Here is a 22,273-nt window from a genome sequence, read left to right as displayed (position 1 = left end):
TTAGAATCCATCCTGTTTATTTTATTGCCAAGTCCAAATGAATAAAGTGTAAGTAGCTTTTTTTTTTTTTTTTTTTTTTGATAGCCTGCCATACCCTTTTCATAGAAATACTACCTCAAATTACAACTCAAATATATATAAATTGTTAAAAGTCAAAAGGTACTGCATAACAGGAATGACCCAACAATAGATTAACATCTGTTAAAACTGAAAGAGTGACAATTGTCTGCATCTTAGACTATAGGCATAATTCAAATGTGCTGTTAGACTGGGAGATGTAGGCAAATAACTGAACAGCACTAGAGCAAAACAACTTGCAGAAAACCATTGATCTGTTTACTCAGGATTGCAGAAATAGGCAATAGACCTGAGAAAACATGTGACCCCATTTGTGGTACAGCATATGCAAATATGAGCTTTGGAGTCTAATTTTTGGTTGATGCACATGGTTTTGTGTCTAATCTCCAATCATGCAATGATGCAGCCATTATAATTTGGGCATTAGAATAATGCTGTTGCTCAGTTAGAGGATTCAGAGGAAATGGCTTTTGTCATGCGCAGAATATTCACAGACACACCTTCACAATAGCCAACACCCAAAAAAATGTCTCAAAGTTCTCCATAATCCTTGTCTCAACAAACACAGTACCTCCTAAAAAGCAGCTTAACCAACACACATTATATAAGCCTAATGAGTCATTCCAAGAGTACAGTGTATGAAGTTTTGGGGGGGGGGGGTCAGAAAGTCAGTGAAAACTTGCACAACCAGTATACCTAAAAACATTATGTATGCACATATATAGAGTGAGGGAACTGCAGGATATTTCTCTATTGTCTACCCTTCCTCTATAATCTATATAGCCTGTAATCTACTCGCTCTTCAGAAAGGCAGTATGCCACGTACTTCACTCTACCAGTGGGACTGCTGAGGATTTCAGGGCTTGCAGCCTAGCAAATGTGTTTTTTTCCTTCTTTCCCCTGTCTTTTGTGTCTATGCTCTGGGAATTATGAAAGGAACTTCTATATAGCTGGAAAATGTGAACTCTTCAAACCAAGCCAGCATCAAAACTGCAGTTAATCCAAGCTTTCTCTCACAAACTTGTTTTTCCCCCCTCTAAAGCATCTCAGACTGTTTCTATAAATGTTTAATGATTTCGATTCTGGCACTGCTTTCCTCAGTGTGGCCGATATGTTTCCTATTGTGCTACGGCCAGCTACTGGATTCCATGTTCTCACCACACGGTCAATAGCGTGTGATTTCAGTTGAATTTTAGAGTATTTTGACCCTTTGAACGAAGCTATATTTCATTGTGTTAGATCTCAGAAGCCTTTGTCTCTTTTAGTCTGTGTTGATTTAATTACAGTTGCCTGTCTGTCATCTTTTCACAACTATAAAAGAATCAGATAAGCCTTAAAGGAATTTTCCAGGTTCCATATAAGTTATCAATCAACTGCATGTGTGGCAAAAACCACAAAAATAATTTCGACTTGAGGCACTTACAATGGAGGTGAATAGGGCCAATCTATGAACTTAAAAAAGTGCTTTTCTTTGTGAAGTTACATTTAAAAAAAATGACTAGCACAACTTTACAACTCTAAGAATTGAACATGTTTAAACAAAAATCTTATTTTTAACAAATGCTAAAAACAGTTGCTTAATGTTGCCTAATGTTGTTGTGAAAACCTTGATATATATTTTTTCATGATTCTTTGAAAAAAAAATAGCATTTGAAATAAACATAAACGTATTTACTGTCACTTCTGATCAATTAAAATGCATCATTTCTGAATAAAAGTAAAAAGTAGTGAACAGTAGTGTGCTTTTACATTTTTTCTTAAAATTAGTACATTTCTGTTTTTAAATCCTCCCAAATTTGGCCCCATTCACTTCCAACATTGAACGCTCGTAACACTGATTTATTTTATTTTTTTTACAGAAAATGATGGACGAATCGAAGTGTGTTGTGTTAATCAGCATTATGCCACACATACTGTCGATTGATCTTAACTTATATTGAACTTGGAATATTATTTTTGAAAACACTCCTGAAGGGGAAGCCCTCACTCCTAAGTGAGGAGTGAAAGCGCAATGTCTGCGAAAGCCAGTGTTTTTTTTTGTTTGTTTTTTACGTTAGACTGTTGTAACCAGGGCTGGGCCTTTTCTTGCCCTTCAATTTATAGAGCTCTGCTTATCAACTCTCGCTTTACTTTTCCACCCACTAATTTACCTAATTTCATGGTGGGATGCTTACCACAGACTCAGGGAGTTTTTTTTTTCCTGTTCATTGCTTACGGCTGCATTTTTACCTGGGCATGATGTTTGTTATGGGGGCTGGAAGGAATACTAAAATATTACTCTGGATTAAAGAACTGCAATTGTGATGTGTTGACTTTTTAAACAGAAAGTAATCTAACGTGTATTTATGGAGAAGAGGTTTGCATTAGTCTCCGTTAGGGAGTCTGCAACTGTACTGCAGGGGGTCTGGCAATTATTATTATTAGATCTTTGAGGAAAAAAATGCATTAAATAAAATACAATATTATGTTCAACCACTCCTAGTTAAGAAGTTAACATTTAGCTAAATGTATAATTGTCCTTCAATTCAGTAATGGATATTTTAATTGCTTTGCAATGTGAGCATCATAGCAAAGAATGTATATGCATTAAGTTTACGTGTCATATTATAGGCCAGGCTTAAAATGTGACACTCAATTTTATATGTTATGTAACAGGGGTCTCTGGCTGTCCACCAAAGGAGTCATTGGCCTCAGAAGGTTGAAGACACCTGGTCTAAATGATTTAAACATACAACAAAGGGATGCTGCTTTTGCAATTAAGTATGAGAAAATAAGAAAAAATGTTGGGCACAAGTCAGGCCTTGCCAGCACTGTTGCCACCAACAGTCAGACCAGACTCCAGCAGTATAATTACTCTAATTGTCTCGGCAATAAATCTGAAGCCAGACATGAAAGAATTCAGGGAACATCTTTAATTATACTCAGTGGGGACCAAATAAGCACTTAGCAACTTAAAAGATGTTTTATATAGAATTTATCTAGGGAACGTTTGATTTTAAAATATTTGGAGGAATGCTTCAAAAATGGTGTTTCTTCAGTTTGTTGATGTGCTAAAGCTTAAGCCTCTTTTCACTTCAGAAGACCTATTAAAACGGTGGCAAACAAGGAGACTGGTTCTCATGTCTAAATCATTTCCAAGCACAGGAAAGCTGATTGATTTTGCATTTGAAGCACTTCCAGTGCAATATGTTGTTGTCATCAAGAATTTCAGTGCGCAACCAGTCGCGGCGTCAGGAAACTGATCTTGAGGGTCCACCCCCCCCTCCGTGGCGGGACAGAAGAGCGTCTCTGGTGCAGGTGCAGCGTTCTGCTATTGTCCGTCTTCTGATTGCTCCCCCTCAGGGCCTGAGGAGTGGGTGTTGACTGCCCGCCTATGGGAAATGCACACTATGGTAGTAAAAGGAGACAGCGGGAGACAGAAGGGGTGAAGATTTTAGCTCGGATTCAAAACCTAGTGAGCGACCTTGTGAGTCTACGTACACAGGCAGCAGTCTAAATTAACTGAAATCGAACCTCATAAGTGTCTAATGTAGAAGGCTTTTCTTAAGGTGCTGCCACGTTAGTGGTTTCTGTGAAATTTCATGGGTAAAAAAAGTTCCATTGTCTATTGTCAATAGTGTAGCTCACACACAATTCATTTTCAAACCAAGCAGCTTTCTGTTGGTTAACCCAGCAAATTTGTGTGACCAACTTGAACCCATTTCAAAATCTGCCTGAGGGAAACTTTGAAAAATACAGTAAGTATCAGAAATACAGTAAAATACAGTAATATTGAAATTTAATATTACAATTTAAAATTAATGTTTTGTATTATAATATATTTAAAATTGTAATTTATTTATGTGAGGCAAAGCTGAATTTTCAGCAGTTATTACTCTTCATTGTCAAATGATTCTTCAGAAATATATATATATATGTATATATAAATCGTACTCACTAACAGAGTTATATATATATATACTCTGTTAGTGAGTCTGATTTCTCAAAAGATGGAGCTTTCCCTGTAGTCAAAAGAGAGGAGTTAAACATGCAAAATATTTATTAATACTTTTCAGTATTTAGGGAAAAATCGAAGTATTTTTAATAGTGCTGAGAAAAAATTAATCGCGATTAATCGCATCCAAAATAAAAGTTTGTGTTTGCATAATATATATGTGTGTACTGTGTATAATTATTTTGTATATATAAATACACACATATGCATGTATATATTTAAGATTTTTATTTATTTATATATAAATTATTTATATTTATATATAATATAAATTATGTATAAATGTATATACAGTATATACATGCAAATATTTCTTAAATAAATACATGCATATGTGTGTATTTATATATACAAAATAATTATACACAGGACACGCATATATATCATGCAAACACAAACTTTTATTTTGGATGCGATTAATCACGATTAATTTTTTCCCAGCACTAATTTTTAATCTACTGTACATTTTCTTTTGCTTTGTTCACCAATGGATCCTGCTTGGAGCACAGCTGTGATGCCTTAAAATGCTTGCTAGGTTTAGGAGCATAACAAAAGATGACATGTAATAGTGTGATAATGTTATATTGAGAGCGAAGAAGTTTACTTGTCATAAACAGTACAAGGCCTCTTGTAAGAGTCTTTCTCAGCAGTGACATTTTTACCGCTGCTGTCAGAGCACCAAGGACAGGAAACAACAGAACACCCTTCTGCAGGCAGATGTTTCTTCCATTCTCAGCGTGGCCTCAGTAAATCCCTTTGGGCAAAGTAGCCAAGCTGTTTACAAGGAAAATAGAGACCAGCACCCCAGCAAAAGAGGAAATGCCTTTTAATCGCAGTCGCTCTTCTGAGTTATCTGTGCAGCTGCAACTGAGGTTGACACCATCCTTCCTGACCTGAGAAAAACTCTGAAAATGTCGATAAATGTCAAGTGCTTGATCCGAAGCCTGTTGACAGGGTATTATAGAAGGAAAAAGCATTTAAACATCCTGCCGATTCCCTTTTGTTTTATCGCCGGCATATTTCTGTTTCTGCATGTGGACGGCAGATTTGCCATCCTTAGAGCAGCAATCACTAAATGCTTTGTATGCTTGTATGGCTTGCAGACTTTCAGTTTCTGTGATGCTTTAAATATTGTTTATGTGAATTCTGTAAAGTAAATGAAGTAACATAGGCAAAAATAAAATGTTAAAGGCCTCCCTATTATTTCAGCTTATTCGGGGAGAGCCTTAGTAATAATAGGTTTGTAATTATAAACAAATCAGTAATGTTTTGCAGAATATGCCAACATTTTCCAGCCGAAGTGTTTAAAGCTGTCACAGAGTAATATTATAGACATTACATGTCAAATTTCCAGAATGATAATCATATTGTACAATAACTATGTCAGTCAAGAAAGGCATCAACTATAATTATTGAATATGATTAACTTGTTTTAATCTTTTTTTGCACATTTAAAAAACATTTGACCCTTGTCCCCTTCATCTGTTGTAACACTTCTGTTTGATCCTTTCCTTCCTTCTTTCCTTCCTTTGCTCCCCTGGGTTAAGCAGTAGATCAAGTAAAACTAAATAATTAGGGATATGATTAATTTAAAAGTAATATTTTCCCCTTGATTTCTAGTCATAGGTGTTATCAATGTTAAAAACTTGTATTTTGAAAATACAATAAGTTGTGGATAAATACTTCCAGGTAAAAGTTCTGAGTAAGAAGAGGCTGTTTTTTATTATGTGATTATGTCAAGATGTTAATTTCTTACCATCAGATTAGAATTTTTTTTGAGAATGACCCTTCACCCAGAACTTTTCCATTGAGTAACAGTTTTGTTCGCGTCTTGCGTCCTTTGCAGCGTCTTGCGCATGACACCCCATTCTAAAAATGTGACACTTAAGTTAAAATAAGTTCAACTTTCCACTCTCCTGCGTCTCAGATTTTTAACAGCAAAAACGCGTTCTGTTTAAAGAAAACATTTAATGAATAGTATAAATAAATTTGTCTTACACCTACATAAATATGTTGTTTAAAAACATTTTGAGTCCTAATTCCCAGTGAGAGGTCTGGTGTATGTATTTCCATGTTCCGTATCTGGTGCCAAATCTGGCTCTTAACAGCATCTCTCTATTCTCCACACCCATTCTCTCTTCCCGCCCAGATGGATATCACTGCCTTCAGAATGACCATCCCCTCCGGAGAGTTATTTTCTTCTCTTTCTCTCCCGTGTCCCGCTCGTCCGCGTCTGTCTCGATATCTCTCGATGTCTTTCTGCCCTCACGCTGCGCTCTGGCCTCGGATCCTGTCCATTAAGCCGTTTCCAGCAGCTCTGTAATATGAAGGAATGGAGTGCCCTCGGCACCCTGACATTCTGGCTGTGTCATCATTAACCTGCCCGTCTGTGTATCTGCCCTCTGCGGGGCTTGCGTTTGCTGCATGGCTGAGGCGGGCGCTGGAATGGCACAAATGATGTGCTTTTTATTAGACGTTGGGGTTATCCTATTAAGGCGAAGGTAGAGTGGGGTGGATATGATATTGAGTGTAAAGCCCTAAAAAGCTCTCTGAATGCCGTCTAGAGATAATCCCTACCTTCACAACACAGACGAGCTCTTTTCTAAGCCTTTTCCCCATGCACTTATACACATTGATCCAAGAGCACTCCTAAACTGCTCACTGAATGCATGGTGATAGGAGAATAATTATTGCTATTATATCAGCTAAATATTGAGATTTTGTCAGCTCGCATATTTGAATAATCACCCAAGACTTAAATTATTATTTCCCCCTATATAACGGTAAAGAAAACAAAAACAATAAGATAAGTTATGTCACAACCATGAAATATGCTACTTGCTGGCCTTTATTTATTTATTTATTTTGTGCCCCTATTATGCATTTTCATATGTTGCCTTTCATGAAGTGTGTAATAACGCTGTTTGTGAATGTAAAAGGTCTGAAAGTTTTAAAGGTCAAAGTGCACAACAAATAAAGTTATTGTCACATTAAATAAAGAATCGATTTGAACTGCCAAAATGAGTCATCATCAATTCCAGTCTCACTCGCTGTTACATACCTAGCATTGAGCATTGAGGAAGCCTCTGGAGCTGAAATTCAGATATTCAGACATTTCGTTTCTGTCACACGCTGTAAGCGGTAGACCAATCAGAGCAGAGTAGACCAGAAAGGAGGGGTTTAGAGAGACTGAAACCTCGAACAAACCTTTTTTAGACTCTTTAAGAAATGAGGTGATGTGCAGTGTATATTACGGGAAATTTTAAATGTTTTTTTGATCTTGGATGTATGTAAACCTGTTGTAGGAGACCTCTGAAATAAAAATAGGAATCTTTAAAATTGCATGATAGGAGCACTTTAAGATAATTTGCTGGTTTTGTTTTGTTTTGTTTTCTAGACTTGACAGATGTCTTGTACAGAAGACTGAAGAGAGTAAGTTATAAGTTAAAAAAGTTATTGGGTTCCACAGGAATTCCAGTCGGAATTCTGTTACTGCGTTAAACAGAGCTAAGCTGAAAACATAATCAAAATAGCCATAATGTTAAATAAATAAACACAATGTTGAGATTGTGTACTAATTTCCGGAGCTTTCTGCAGAACTCTGCAGGCACAGATTCCATGTGGGTCTAGTTATTGTGAAATGTCTAGTTGACTCATCCTGTGCTGTAAATAATCGACCTTTAAATGCACACATACACACAACACACTCACAACAGCTTATGACCATTAGGCTGTTGGAATGCTAGACATTCCTGGTAATGCCCCTTAAGAGAGTAATATGGGAATATGTGATATAAATTATGTAAAGCCTTCTCCCAAGAGCTCTGTCATATCCTGCTGTTTTGCTTTTGACTGCGTTGCAGCAAACTCTGTGTTGTTTTCCAGTCAGAAGATAACACCTAATGCTGCGGACCGATATTCGCCTCAGTAAAAGGCTTTTCCACTGTAAGACAAAGGCTAATGTGGTAGCTTGTATTTAACAATAAAGCAAACGTCCCCTTGTAAAGTCAAGAGTTGGTCATCCCCTGAGCAGTTATTCTGCTGTTCCCAGGGTTAGCATTAGCATTGTTTTCCTGTGGTTGAAGAATTGCCTTTGTGTTCTCAGCTGCAGGCTTTAGTCTGAGGAGAGACAATTAAGGTGTGCTACGTGCACTGAGAGCCAAATCCAAAATGGAGGACTCAGCCTGACTAATTAGTGCTAATTGCTGTATAGGCAAAGCAATTTGCTTGTTTTCTCTTCTGTACTGTAAGTCATACATCTTAAGACACCACTTTCCTTTCAGAGCTTTGCAGTGTACCATGAGCATGCCAACACTTATGATTGTTTTAGAGGCAACAGTGATTAATGGGCTTTTTAAAAAGGTGTTGTATTGTCTGATCCTTACATTTCTGTTTTATAAAGCTTTTTCACTTGACATTTTAGATACAGAATGTAATCACTCGTTTTCGGTTCTGTGTTGTTGTTCGTTTTGAAAGAAGAACATTGAGTCGATGAGATTAAGTTATGTCACAACCATGAAAGATGATTTGCTACTTGCTGCTCATTTGTATTTATTTTTGATTTTATTTATTTGTTTTGTTTTTCATGTTTTTTTCTATATGTACAGTATTATAGCCATCCAATCTTGAGGTTGAGCATGCTTCTATGATTGTCATTCTATACAGTTTCAATAAAGATAATAAAAATAAGTGGTCTTTGCGTGGATGGGGGCATCTATGTTTTGACAAATTTTAGGAGTACACTAGAATATAGATGACCTCAAAGCTAAAATCTAAAAGCCATAAAAACTTAAATCTTTGATTTTATGTAGCCTGCAAAACTGTTTAGTGAAATTTAGGTCTAGATCGAGCTGTGAAAGCCTGTAATGGATGCCACTACTATCAAAACAAAAGACAATAAAGAGCATGGAGGTTGCACCAGATACTGAAGTCAATCGTTAAAGTCAGTCGTTGAAAAATGTTAAGGAGAAAACAAAAATTATATTTTTATTGAGATCTTTGTTTGATGGGAATCACAATAACCTAATTATAGCCTACTTGTTTTCAGCAAAATCTCAGCAAAATCTCAGATGATGCATTTAACATTGACCTCGTCAGGGCTTTGTTCTGTTTTTATAAGCAATGAAAAGGACATGTTTGCCTAGAAAAGCATGGCTGAGCACCGGAAATCAATGAGAAATACTCACTGATCCCATGGGTCAGTTGTAATTATAAATGATAATGGCAGATGCTTTCTTGCTGCTGGAAAGCAGTGGCTGAGATGGAGCAGTCAATTCCAGTTACTGTACATGGAGGTGCTTGGAACTCCAGTATTGCACAAACTTGACATGGCCCATAAGCAGAGTCGGAAATTACAGGGGCTTGGGGCAAAAATGCCAAGTTTGTCCCCAAAATGTCCCTAAAATGTCCCTATTAGGGGTGTAAGAAAATATTGATACACTGGAATATTGCGATATTATATTTGGCGATACTGTATCGATTCTCAAAAACACTGTATCGATGTTTATGTTACTTTAAATCCAAGATTCATGTCAGTGGCTTTGTGTTAGGTTTAAACCCGACCGCCAGATGGCAGTGTTATCTGAGAACGCAAACTGTGAAGGGGAGATGCAAACATGGGTGAATCGCTAGCGTTAGCATTAGCAAATCCAGCTCACAAGATGATACGCTTATTCCGGCTCCGGCGCGGTGATTAGTGATATAAATGCAAATGCAGATCCCACTGTTTTTGATTTTGTTTTTGATGGTGGTATGTTCTTTATAAAAAAAAATGTTTTTAAATGACTGTCTTACAGTATCGCAATATATCGTATTGTACCTCTGTAACGTGATACGTATTGTATCGCCAGATTCTTGGCAATACAAAGCCCTAGTCCCTACAGAATTAATTTAAATCTATTATGACTTTTGCGAACCAATCACATGCATTTCTGTTGAGCGTATGAATGTAATGATCCAATCAGAGTCGTTTAGTTTAGACCGGTGATAACTGAATTATGCTTACTGAATTATGCTCTCTTGCGGATTCTCTCATCATAAACAACAAAGCGCAGATACAATGTAAACGAGAATCGTTTAGCAATGTAGACAAAGATTATAATGGAAGTTTTTGCAAGAGTGCATAACTCATGCTAGACTGAAGTCATGGACTGCTTCAGTGATGGGGAATATGTTTGCTTTCTGTATTTATTCTCAGTAGTACGAAGAACAAACCGGTTTTCAAACTAAGACAACCAATGTAAAGTCTTAATTTTCTAATGCATAAAAAGCAATAAACTGATTCATAAATAGTTCTTAACTTGTTTTGTCTGTGTAGCCTACAAGGAAGAGCCAATTTATGTATTAATCAACATTAAAAATCATTATTACAATATCACGAACAATAATGATTTGTCATATTGCAGTTCTGCCCTGTAATTAATTCCTGTTTTTTTATGTTTATAATTATATACTTCATAGGCTATTTGCATGCAGTTGTCATGTAAATAAACATGCCATGTCAGATGCAGATTCTGTTCCACCTTTGCACTGTTCTAATTTTGGATGATGTTGATAAAATTGTATTGATAACAGTCTAAGTAATTAGTTAAATTTACGCATTTGACATAAAAGACAACAGATACATTTAATAAGGTGATCATAAAAATTGCTCCTGGAAATCAATTCCAGTGGACAATATTGCCCCTAAATGGAAAAGTTCATTTCTGGCCCTGCCCATAATTAATATTAAATTTAGCATGAACTTGGTTCCTTGCAGAGCATATGCCCTCTGTTTTATAATTTAACCAATTAAACAATACAGTTGAAAACAGTATTCAAGTATTCATCTTCAAGTATTGTTAAAACGAGCCAATGCACATTGGCGTGCGTTAATTGCATCACACGCTCCGCCCCGCAGCGTGGGTATAAATACGGAAGTGGATGCACGCACTTAGTTGTATCGGTGTATCGATGTCTCTGAAGAGTGTTGTTCTCTATACAACGAGCGAGTGTGTCTGTGTTCTTCTGGAAGACTCTTCCAGTGCTGGTGTTTCTACAGCGAGTGCAGGTCGGTAGCACGCCATGACGTGAAGTACATGAGGAGCTTACTAGGTCGTAGACAGCACCTTTCTCTTCCCGTTACCCTTGACGGAGGAGCTGCGAAGGGATATGAGGCTATCCCTCCAGTGGAGCGGTCTGTCGTGCAGATCGCGAGCTTCTAGGCTCTCAACTGCTGTTTTAACAGCATCAAATTCTGTGTTTGTGTTTGTTGACGGTTGGTTAGAGGGTGTAGAAGTGAGTGCTTCACTGTTTCAGTTCAAGCGCTGCCCCGGACGAGGCAGACCCAGCCCTGGCTTTTCTCTGTCCCTTCCGCTCCTTGCGGTTATAACTGGACAGAATGCAAAGCCTCAGGACCTCAGACCAGCTCTTGTCTGTTACGGAGACCAGCAGAAGGGAAGGCTGTTTCCAAGCTGAGGTTGGCCCACTGGATAAGTGGTTGCCATCATCTTGGTGTATATTTCCAAGGCGCATATTTCCAAGGCCTATCTCTCGGATGCACTGGTGGAACCTGTGCTAGGCTGGGTCCATATGTTGTGGTCCCTACGGCCCATATGTGTATTCTTCCACGGTACGGCTCCCTGTGGCATGCCCGTGTCTTCCCTTCACTGATCGGTTGTGTCTCCCCCCTATTATAGGCTGGAGCCACCTCAGTGACATTCCATATGTTGCACTGCCCGGTAAATCGCCCAGTCCATATGTGTTATTCCCCACATGTTACCTCCCTTCGGTCAGGATGTGGCCTCCGCAGCGTATTCCTTCCAACGAAAGGTTAATGCTTTACCAGTGGTCTTGTGAAACAGCAGTGACTTCCCTGGCGTAAGCCCTGTCCTATCTCCGCCTCAATAATGCGGGGGGATCAGGAGGCTTTTTTCTAGGCACTGGAAGGTGGCACTAATTACTAGTTTTAATAGGGATCCCAATCAGTCGACACGTCAACTACGTCGAAAGTGAGCGACTGAAAGGGAACGTCTCGGTTACGTATGTAACCCTCGTTCCCTGAAGGAGGTAATGGAGACGTAGTCCTGTCGCCACTATTGCTGGACCACCGCTGACTCCGGGCTCCGCTCGGCTCCTCAGCGAAAAACAACGATCCACTTCCGTATTTATACCCGCGCTGCAGGGCGGAGCGTGTGATGCAATTCACGCACGCCAATGTGCATTGGCTCGTTTTAACAATACTCGAAGATGACAGGCTCCCTAAGCTTGATCCCAATCAGTCGACACGTCGACTACGTCTCCGTTCCCTCCTTCAAGGAACGAGGGTTACATACCTAACCGAGACGTATCACATCACTGCATGTTTTACAATATATTTTAATTTAATAAAAAGTCTTAAAATAAGTAGCAACTGACATTGGTCATTTTGACAGATGTATTGGCAGTGTGATTCATCGATTTGAAACTCTTTTTGTAACCTAGTTTATGACTGTTATTCTTGGTTAACATTCAGTGTCACGTTTGATTTTAGGTCATTACAAATCATGTGTCCCATCTCACCATTTCATCATTAACCCACCCTGGGGTTTTTTACGACCAGCAGAAAGTGATAAAGCTCGGTAATAGAGACTGACAGGGTCACAGCCTTGATCATGGACACAAAGCTCTATTTCACATCAGAGGCACCTAGGTACGGCATTCATGGCTGAACGCCCCATAGACCTGCTCTTAAACGATACACGTTTATGTTTGAATGACCAAAATAAATGAATAAAGGAGTGAGAGTTTTGATTCAATGAGGTCGGCCAGCCAATGAGAGAGGAGACGAGCAGACCTGCAGGGCAGAGATAGGAGCTATTTGTCTCTGGATGTTAGGCCTGTGTGGATCATGGAGTTTCAGTACGCTGTCTCTCAAGGATGATACTAAGCATTGGGTGAAATAGGAAATCGTATTTTTAAGCCCATTTTTAAATCAAAGACTTTAATTAACTTGTAAAATACGAGTAAGATGAGAACATTCTGGGAGTTTCTGAGACCTCCAGTTAGACTTTCAGTGATTTCAGAGAGTTTATCCAGTGAGGGTCTATGTGTATTGCTGCAATATTTCCACAGAGCCTTATGATAATATAAATATATAATATAAATAAATAAAATAAAAAAATGACATGAAAAATAAAATAAAAATGAAAAATAAATTAACAGTAGTAATGCATTATCATGAATTATAATGATACATTACAGTCCAATTATTGTTTATATTATTTTATATTTTAACGTGCATTTAGTTTTTGGTTATATTAAGTAATAATTATATCCCTATATAACTATATATGTACTTATCTTTTTTATTTAATTTGTATCTAGGTTATCTTGTTTTATTTTATGTATATCATTTTTATGTTAACAATCCTCAGTTATAGTAAATAATAATAATAATAATCCTGACATAATTTTATTATATTTTAACTTGTATCTAGGTTCTCTTTTATTATTTTTGTTTGTTTGTTTGTTTTGTGTTATTATATTATTTGTTATTTAATATTATTTAATACATTTTTTTATTATTTTAATAATTTTTTTAAACATGGATTTAATTCTTGGCTATAGTGAATGATGATGATTATGATTATGATGATAAGCATTCTGGCAACATTTTTACTTTCTATTTTTACTATTCTATTTTATTTTATCTGCATTTAGGATTTATTTGACTATTTATAGTGACCCATGAAATTGTCATATGACAGTCAAATGAAATATATATCACAATGCATCAGAATACTTTTTACGTCTCAAAACATCTCTAATCACTAAATGTATCATATTGTTGCCCAAACCCAGGCGATTCCCACCTCTGCCATTCCTCCACTTTGAGATGTGTGACAGCAGCCCCTTCAACATTGGAGAGACCAGATCAAACCACAAGACTGAAAGCACACCATCCACACACTGCACACTTTAACCTGACTTTAACCACTTGTCAGGCGGGAGATGTGTTCCGTGGCTCGTGTGTGTGTGTGTGTGTGTGTGTGTGTGTGCGCATGTGGGGGGTGTTATCCCAGACATGCTATCATACAGGGAAGCCTGTCAGCCCAGGCCAGTAAATCTGTCAGAGATTATGTGCAGATGATGGATTCCTCTTTATGGCTTGTTGATCTGGCTGGAATATTTACACGATGCCATTACAGGGATGATGCGCATGAGAGGCTGATGCTGTGGTCTCACTTATTTAAGCCTGCCTGTCTTTCAGCTCAGTGTGTGCTCTCGTTTTTTTCTCTATCTCTCTCTCTTCATTAACCCCTAGCTCTTCCTCTCTGACTCTCTCCATTTGTGTGTGTGTTTGTGTGTGTGTGTGTGTGTGTGTGTGTGTGTGTTTGTGTGTGTGTGTGTGTGTGTGTGTGTGTGTGTACTGTTTCCTGTGAGTGCCTGGGTTTTCTTTGCAGTCAAGATCTATTAGTCCATTGTCATCTCAGAAGTCTCATGTTCAGTGATTGTGAGAGCACTCAATGCTTATCTCAGAAACACAATACATGTGCAAAGGATCTTTCATTATTTTCAGCCTAGCCAAGTTTCTCATAGCAAATTTTTTGCTCTGTACAAAAAGCAGCCTGTTCCTGAGGGGGTGTTTTTTTTTTGTTTTTTTTGTCTTGCGAGTTGTAGTCTCGTATTCACGTCAATCCATTTTTCACGCTTGTACTGGACTTAAAGAAAACAGCTGGCTCACAGAGCTCCATATCATACCCTTGAGCACATCTGTGAAAGTGTGAGAAAAGAGAGAGAGGTGAAATACAAACATTACACTTGATATTAAAGGTGATATATATTTTTTCACTCTTAAAAGTTTGATTCTAGATCCTAGATTAACCCTGTAAAGCCTGACAAATATAATAATATTAGTCAGGAAAATCTCATTTTAAAAATATCACATTTTATTGAACCTTTTTTTTAAAAAAAGGTCGCCACAGACAGCAGAGAGTAGACTGGACTCTTGACTGTTGCATACGTGTGACATGCTTAATGTTATTAAATGCAATATGCGAAGTACTCACGCACAGAAAGCCGCCTCTCAGAGAGTGCATGATCCCGAGTTCAGTTCTCTTGGTGAGTATTCATGTAAACACAGTCAGTTATGTCTTAAGTGGACTAAACAGTTGAGAAAGGACACGTGTAACAATATATTGGATCCGTGCAGCTCTTAAAGTGACAGCAGCCTAATAAACCTGTTTCTATCTGTGTGCTTAATGTTAATCAAACAACAAAAGACTAAGAGAAAATCACTCGCTGCTCCTGACGAAAAAAACTTTAATAAGAATCAGTATGTATTTAATTCATCCATACCTGGTTTACACAGATGTTAAAATGACCATTTTTATGTAATGCCACAGTAAAACACTGCTGTTCACTTTCAGGATTTGTAAAGGATACTTTCTTCTCACAAAAAGAAGAATGTGAAACATGTTCGTTGGTTCTATTATTTTCAGTTTTTAAATATATTTAAATATAATTGAAATTTATTTTACACACTTAAAGCATTATCGAATATCGCATTATTTAACGAGTTATCGCATATCGCATTTTATGTTATATCATATTTGATACTGCATGCTTTTTTTGGCTCATATATTATGATATAGTGAAAATATGGAGCTCAAAACTCAAGGAATATGAAAAGAGACCTAAATTGAGCAAATCTGCAATTTGGTGCTGATATTTATATGGCCAAAAAGTAAGAAGAAATTGATTTAAACAGTGAGAATTTTACAACAGTATATCAGACCACTTGCATAACATGCATATAAATATCAGTTGTCACTCTACAGTATATTTTACAATGATATGTCTTAAGATGAAATCTCTGTATGGTACAGATATATTCAAGTGTAGCAAAAGAAAAAATGTTTGGTTCTATGGATTTTTAGAGGGCAGTGAAGGCGAAAGTGAAGGCAGATGAAGGTGCCAGACTAAATGATTGGAGAAGTCCTGCATATGTTAAGAGAGAGAAGTCTGTTTCACTGGATGGTCCAATAATGACATTTGGATTGGATTAAAAAAATTTTTTTTAAAACACACATGGATTAATCTTTCACAATAAGTGGAAAAAGTAGAAAAGATGATTTTTTTTATTTCATGCCAACTTTAAAAAGCCTTGATGTTTGAATGTTTATAGCCCTTGTGGACAGAGATAATGGTAGATAGATTAATCTATTAGTTTTTGCAGACCAGGATGGAAGAACACAGCATTTCCCAGAAGGCATCACATCTGTGTTGAATTTCTTTGAATTATTGTTCTGTAAATTTCTCTTCTTTTCATTCCAATTCAAATTCCCATTCATTGTGCTTCTTGTGGGGGGTTGTGGTAATTGAATTCAAATTCACATTCAGGGAGCCAGATCTTCATTTCATTTTGAATTTTGCCTAATCCTACTGGCGTTGATGGATAGATTTGAAAAAAATAATGACCGCTTTCACAAACACTCCCTGAAACCTCATCCATTATTTTTGCAATCTCATTAATGCCAAAACAAGAGTTTCACCAAACAACAAAAATACGTGTGGGAGTGACATGTAGGTGAGTAAATGATGACAAAACTTGCGAACGCTTTGATGCTCACAATTAAGCACAATAAATTCATAAAGCCTATATTCCAAAAAGTATATGCTGGCCTTGTGCGTAAGCAAATTTAGAAATGTAACTCAATAAACCTGTCAGAGCTTTAAAATAAAAAAGCCGCATCCAGAGACAGAGAGAAAAGCATTTCTCTGTGGAATTTTTACAGCAGGTCTGAATATCCCCTCACATAAAGCAGGCTCAAGGCCGACGTCAGTCTCTTCTCTCACGCTCATCAACAACTCGACCGCCACTGTCAGATGCAACACTAAATACCAGACATCCCCACTGACCTGCCAGTAGCACTTCTAAGCCAGAGAGGAGGAATGGTTTGGCCTTAACTCAGGAGAGGTCGCCCTTAAGAGATGGAAAAGCATCAACCACTTACATTTTCAAACAAAGAAAAATTACACCGCTGTTTGCTTTGACAAGTTTCTTAAAACAATGATGCATGTCACTGGTGCAGAACAAGTAGAAAAAGGTAGAAAACAGGCCTGGCTAAATATATAGCAGCATTTCTGCACTTTTCTGTCTTTTTTTAAACTCTAATGTTATTATGCAGTGCTGTGAGAAACAGCGACTGCTGAAGTTTGTAATGTGAGCCGCCTCTTGACATTACCCGTTACCTGTTATCACAAACAAGCCACAGAATGTAGCTTTATTCCCGTCCTGGTGCCTCCTTCTCTAATATTTGCTCCCAACGCCATGACATTCGCTCCAAAGGTCGTTTCTGCATGCTTCTGCAGTTTAAACAATGCTCCGTTTGATCATCATTCACAGTCAAAAAAAATCACAGAGTGGCTCTTGTGGAAACAGCTTGGGAAGTGACCAAATTTAGTATTCGCACCAACAGTTTTTCTTTTAAGTGAAAGTTCACCTAGAAATGATAATTCTGTCATCATTTATTCACCAAACCTGTCTGACTTTTTTCTTCTGTGGAACAAAAAAATATATATATTTTGAAGAATGTCCAAGCTGTTCCTTTGTATATAATGAAAGTGAATGGGGAAAGTGGCTGGTATTGTATGAAAAAGAGCAGCTTGGCCAATACTACTTGATAACTCATTTTGTGTTCAAGTCATTCAGGTTTGAAAAGATGCGAGGATCAGTAAATAATGACTAATCATTTTTTAAGTTTTGGGTGAACTGTCCCTTTAAGGCTCCAGAAGTGTCTGCTTGAACATTGTTTTTTCTTCATTCGCAATCGCAGTCTGACCAACACACCTCCTAAGAATGCTGGGATAAGCTTTTATAGTGCTGCAGCCATCAGGCTTTGTGAGATGAATTTGCTTTCATGGCTATTGTGTGAGCTTTTTTTCGTGTTTGTCCAGTGTAAAGCCAACTAAGGGATTTGGCAGAATATAGTGTCCTAGATAGCGTGTCCTGTTTGATTCATTTGTTTGCTCCTGTGTGTTTTCTTAATAGATCAGGGATTTATTATTTATTTTTTTGGTGGTTGTCTGTAACTTTTGCACTTTGTCCATCAGGAATTTTCTAATCTGCTACTGTTTTATTGTTTGCAATGCCAGCTTTTACATGTAGCCATGGCCTTGAAACCATATGTGTACAGTGAGAGACCGATATAGGCCTATATCTCAGCCAGGGCGATTGATCGGCTGATATTTGGCTATTTCATGCCGGGTTTGGACTAATTAACAAAAGTTCCTAGCATCTGTTTAGTGTCAGCTCCAAAACCTGGGATGTTAATTGAATGAAATCCATTAGAAACTTGTACAATGACTATAAATTCTATATTACTCTAAATGTCATGTTCTATATTTCAATATAGTTGCTTGCTTGGCATCCTCAAACAGCCAACAATTAAGTTAATGAACTACTAATTAGTTTAATGAATAATAATAATTAGAGATGCACAATATATAAGTACAGTATCGCTAATAGCCAGTGTTTGAGTTTTTTAAAATCTTAAATATAGGCAGACACTGGATATGTAATTGCGAGCCAATTAAATGTTCAAAAATTAATATCCATTGTTAATATTATACATTATAATGTTGTGCTGCCTAAGTTCACTTGTAGCATTCATTTCATTTTATTGTTTTATTTGCAATTTATTTACACAAAATAGTATTAAATGTCAATATCAGCCATTTATGGTTATTGGCCATAACATAAAAATATAATAGCAGACAGCAACATAGTGTCGGCCCAAATCCGGCCCACATCTGGTACGCGTTGAATCCACATGTACCAGATGTGGCCCGGATCTGGGCCAACACTATGTTGCTGTCTAGGTTGTTCCAATATTGCTGTTTATAATGCCATTATATAAGTCGACGTCTAGCGTTTATTCTAGTGTCTTTGTGAGCCTGTTTGCATGAATCAATAATCTATTGGCTTGGCAGGAGTAAACAGAGTGTTTACCTTGAAGTGCAGGGTCACGGAGAGCGCTCTCTCAGCGTATTTTGATCACTAGAGACATTCTGCTCTCAGCTGAGTTGGTTTTAAAGATCCCAGAGAGCGGCCCATCTTGAGGCTCATTTAAGTGTACTTTAAGAGTGGCCACCATTCCCATGGCGTCTTTTATGGTGAACCACATCCACCGATCGTGCATTTGAAGAAAATTGAGGAAAAAAAATCACCTTGAGCTTTCAATCTATATCCCAACAACCCCCCACGCACACAGATTGCACCTGTTTTTCCTTTCGTTTTTATATACAGTGCCTCATAAACTTGCCTTTGTTGGTTTGTTAATTTAATGAAATCCATTAGAAACTGTTGTTACTCTAAACGCTATGGTCTATATTTTTATATAGTTGTCTTTAAATTGTCTTTAAAGAGGGATTTTTTTTTTTTCCTCTCTCCGAGGTGTAGTTAATGTCGAATGTAGGAAACTAAGCTTTACAGAATTCTTCGGAGGGATTGTTTTGACCCTTTGACAGGCTGGCCTGTGTCTGGTTTCTTTTGTTATAATTTTCTGGTCCAGCAGCCAGTCGAATGTTGTTTTCCTCATGTCTCTCTGGGGTTTTACGGGAATAAATGAGAGCTCTCAAGCTCCAGCTTAACAAGGTTGTCTGGAGTGCCAGCGTGAGTGGAGGGAGTTTCGAGTTCTCCACCCACAGAACACTCCTCAGAGGGTTTTGCCATCAGCTGCGGTCTATGAGCTTTTAAAAAGCCTGTGTATTATTATTATTATTTTTTTTTTTCCTGTTGGGACCATTTGTGTTATGGAGTTGATGTTAATCACTAATTTTACCTTGATGGAATCCTATTTGATGAATAGCATATACAGAATAGAGGCAGATGTGTGCAGATGCTAAGTGCTGTCACCGCAGCGGAGGCCTCAGCTGGGTCAAGTCCTTGGGCACAGTGGTGCTCAATAAGTGCTTAGAGACTTAATATTACTTTACAGTGCATTAGACAGTGAGCTATCATAATAGCTGTGAAAACAGGCCTGATGCGGTTCCCAAAGTCCTGAAATTATGAGCTGAAGCAAGTGGAATTGTGGTACACTGTCACACAAGTGAACAGGTGTTTCCTTCAGAGACTTTTATGTCCAATTATGATTTTTATTAAAACAGCTTTGCTTTGTGTTTTGGAAGGTGTTTTTTCTTTCTTTGTTTTTTGGTTCTTTAAAAATGTTGTATAAATGTATAGAGATACACTATCGTTCATAAGTAAGGTAAGATTGAAATTGGCTGCATTTATTTGATCAAAAATATAGTAAAAACAATAATATTGTGTAATATAATCATTTAAAATGTGTTTTCTATTTTGATATTTTAAAATGTAATTTATTTCTGTGATGCAAATCATTTCTGTCTTTAGTGTCACATGATCCTTCAGAAATCATACTAATTTGGTGCTCGAGAAACATTTCTTAATATTTCTTAATATTATTATAAATTCTGAAAACAGTTGTGCTGAAACCATGATACAGTATTTTTAGGATTCTTTGCTGAATATTAAGTTCAAAAGAACAGCTTTTAATTAAAGTAGAAATCTTTTGCAACATTATAAATGTCTTTCACTTTTAATCAGTTTAATGCATTATGAATAATAGTGTTAATTTCTTTGAAAAAATCTAACTTTTGTACAGTAGTCTATTTTTTTAAATCTTAAAAGTACATTTTTTTAAATGACCCAGTATTTCAAAGAGACAGTGGTGTTGGCGAAGAGCTTGTGTGTGAATAAATATCTCCTATGAGATATTTTATTGAGATTTATACTGTGCATCATTTCTAGTCAATTTTGTTACACCATTTCATGTGTATAAATAAATATTTAATATGTTTTTAAACGTAAATAGACTGTCAGACGTTGCTAGTGGACAAATGAAGAAAAAAAAAATTGTGAGAGTGAAAAGTCCTTTAGGGGTGTTTGCTTTCCACACACAAAAAAACACATACACACTTCTCTGCCAATTAAACATCTGAGCGTCTGAGGGCAAGCGTCCAATGGGTTCATCACCAGGACACTTCTGGGTTTGTTGCAGAAGTAGGCCTGTTTCTTCCGGCAGAAACACAAATCCATTTTAATTCTCTTCATGCCTGAAAAGAGGTTCACAGTTGGCGAGTGGAGCGATATTATCCGGGGCTCTGAGGAGCGAACTGCAGAAGAATGTGAAGTTGGAGACTCTCGTTTGGCAGGTCCCATGCTGTGTTATTTAACGATCGGTGAGCGTGTCAGTCTCACAGCTGCGCCTTGAACGACTGCCGCCAGCTGAGGACGATACTGAATGCCTGATTTCGCCAAGATAAGGATCTGTTTCTATTACAGAGCTGGCACTCCTCCCGCCAGCTACCTTGCCTTCGGTTTGCCACAAAGATGTTGGGATGTGACAAGATTCAGTTCCCAGAGAAGTCGTTGTTTTGAACCGTCCTTACATGATTAAGGCTGTTACGAAAGGCGAGAAACCCAGCTGGATTTAATTGTTCTGACATTCGGACAGCATTCAGAGAGAGAGAGAGAAGGGAAGAGCAAAGAGAGAAATCTCAAGTATGTTTGAAATGGAGTCTGCTGAAAACATTTCAGCGGGACCTTATGAAGTCGGCCCGGGTTAAAAATAGTTTCTCTGGCTCTTGTCTGTGGAGAAATGTTTGCCTGGAACTTGATATGTCCTCCAATGACCTACAAGTATTGATTAAATGATATTGTTTTCATATTGTTTGGCCTGTTATTAACTGCTCATGTACAATATCATCATTTTGGATGTTTCAATGAAATCAAAATGGAAGTTCTGTGGCTTTAAGTCCATGTCAGTTAGCTTAAGAGCCATCAGTATGATAGTGTACTCCTATACGCTAACAAAATTAGTCTTTAGAAATATAACATTAATGGGAAAACTGACTGGGAAATGATTGATGACTCATCCTGCACTACACAGATTTCTGTCCAATGAAATGCTCTCTTAGACAAAAATGTCCCTCCCCCTAAAACGTCCTGCAAATTCTAACAATAGCAACTATAGCTAGCAGATCATGGCCCTTTGATCACTATTATTTAAAAAAAGGACAAGCCATTTGAAATGTCCCATCCAAACATACTCTTTCCAGAGGAAATAAGGGGATGTTTACACGACACCGTTTTCAACTAAAACCGTAAAACTTTGTATGCGTTTTGGCCGTTCGTTTACACGACAACGACGTTTTGGG

The 22,273-nt window shown here is 37.5% G+C and overlaps 1 protein-coding gene across 2 annotated transcripts in view; it reads left to right on the top strand.

Annotated features, from left to right (window-relative positions):
- The window catches only part of fam20cb (FAM20C golgi associated secretory pathway kinase b), a 46,485-nt gene that overhangs the window by 12,284 nt on the left and 11,928 nt on the right, over window positions 1-22,273 (top strand). The gene's annotated exons all lie outside the window — the stretch shown is intronic.

This window comes from Abramis brama, assembly GCF_963993115.1.
Source record: "Abramis brama genome assembly, chromosome: 14".
Taxonomy (NCBI): Eukaryota; Metazoa; Chordata; class Actinopteri; order Cypriniformes; family Leuciscidae; genus Abramis; species Abramis brama.
This window is presented reverse-complemented; position numbering and strand designations above follow the sequence as displayed.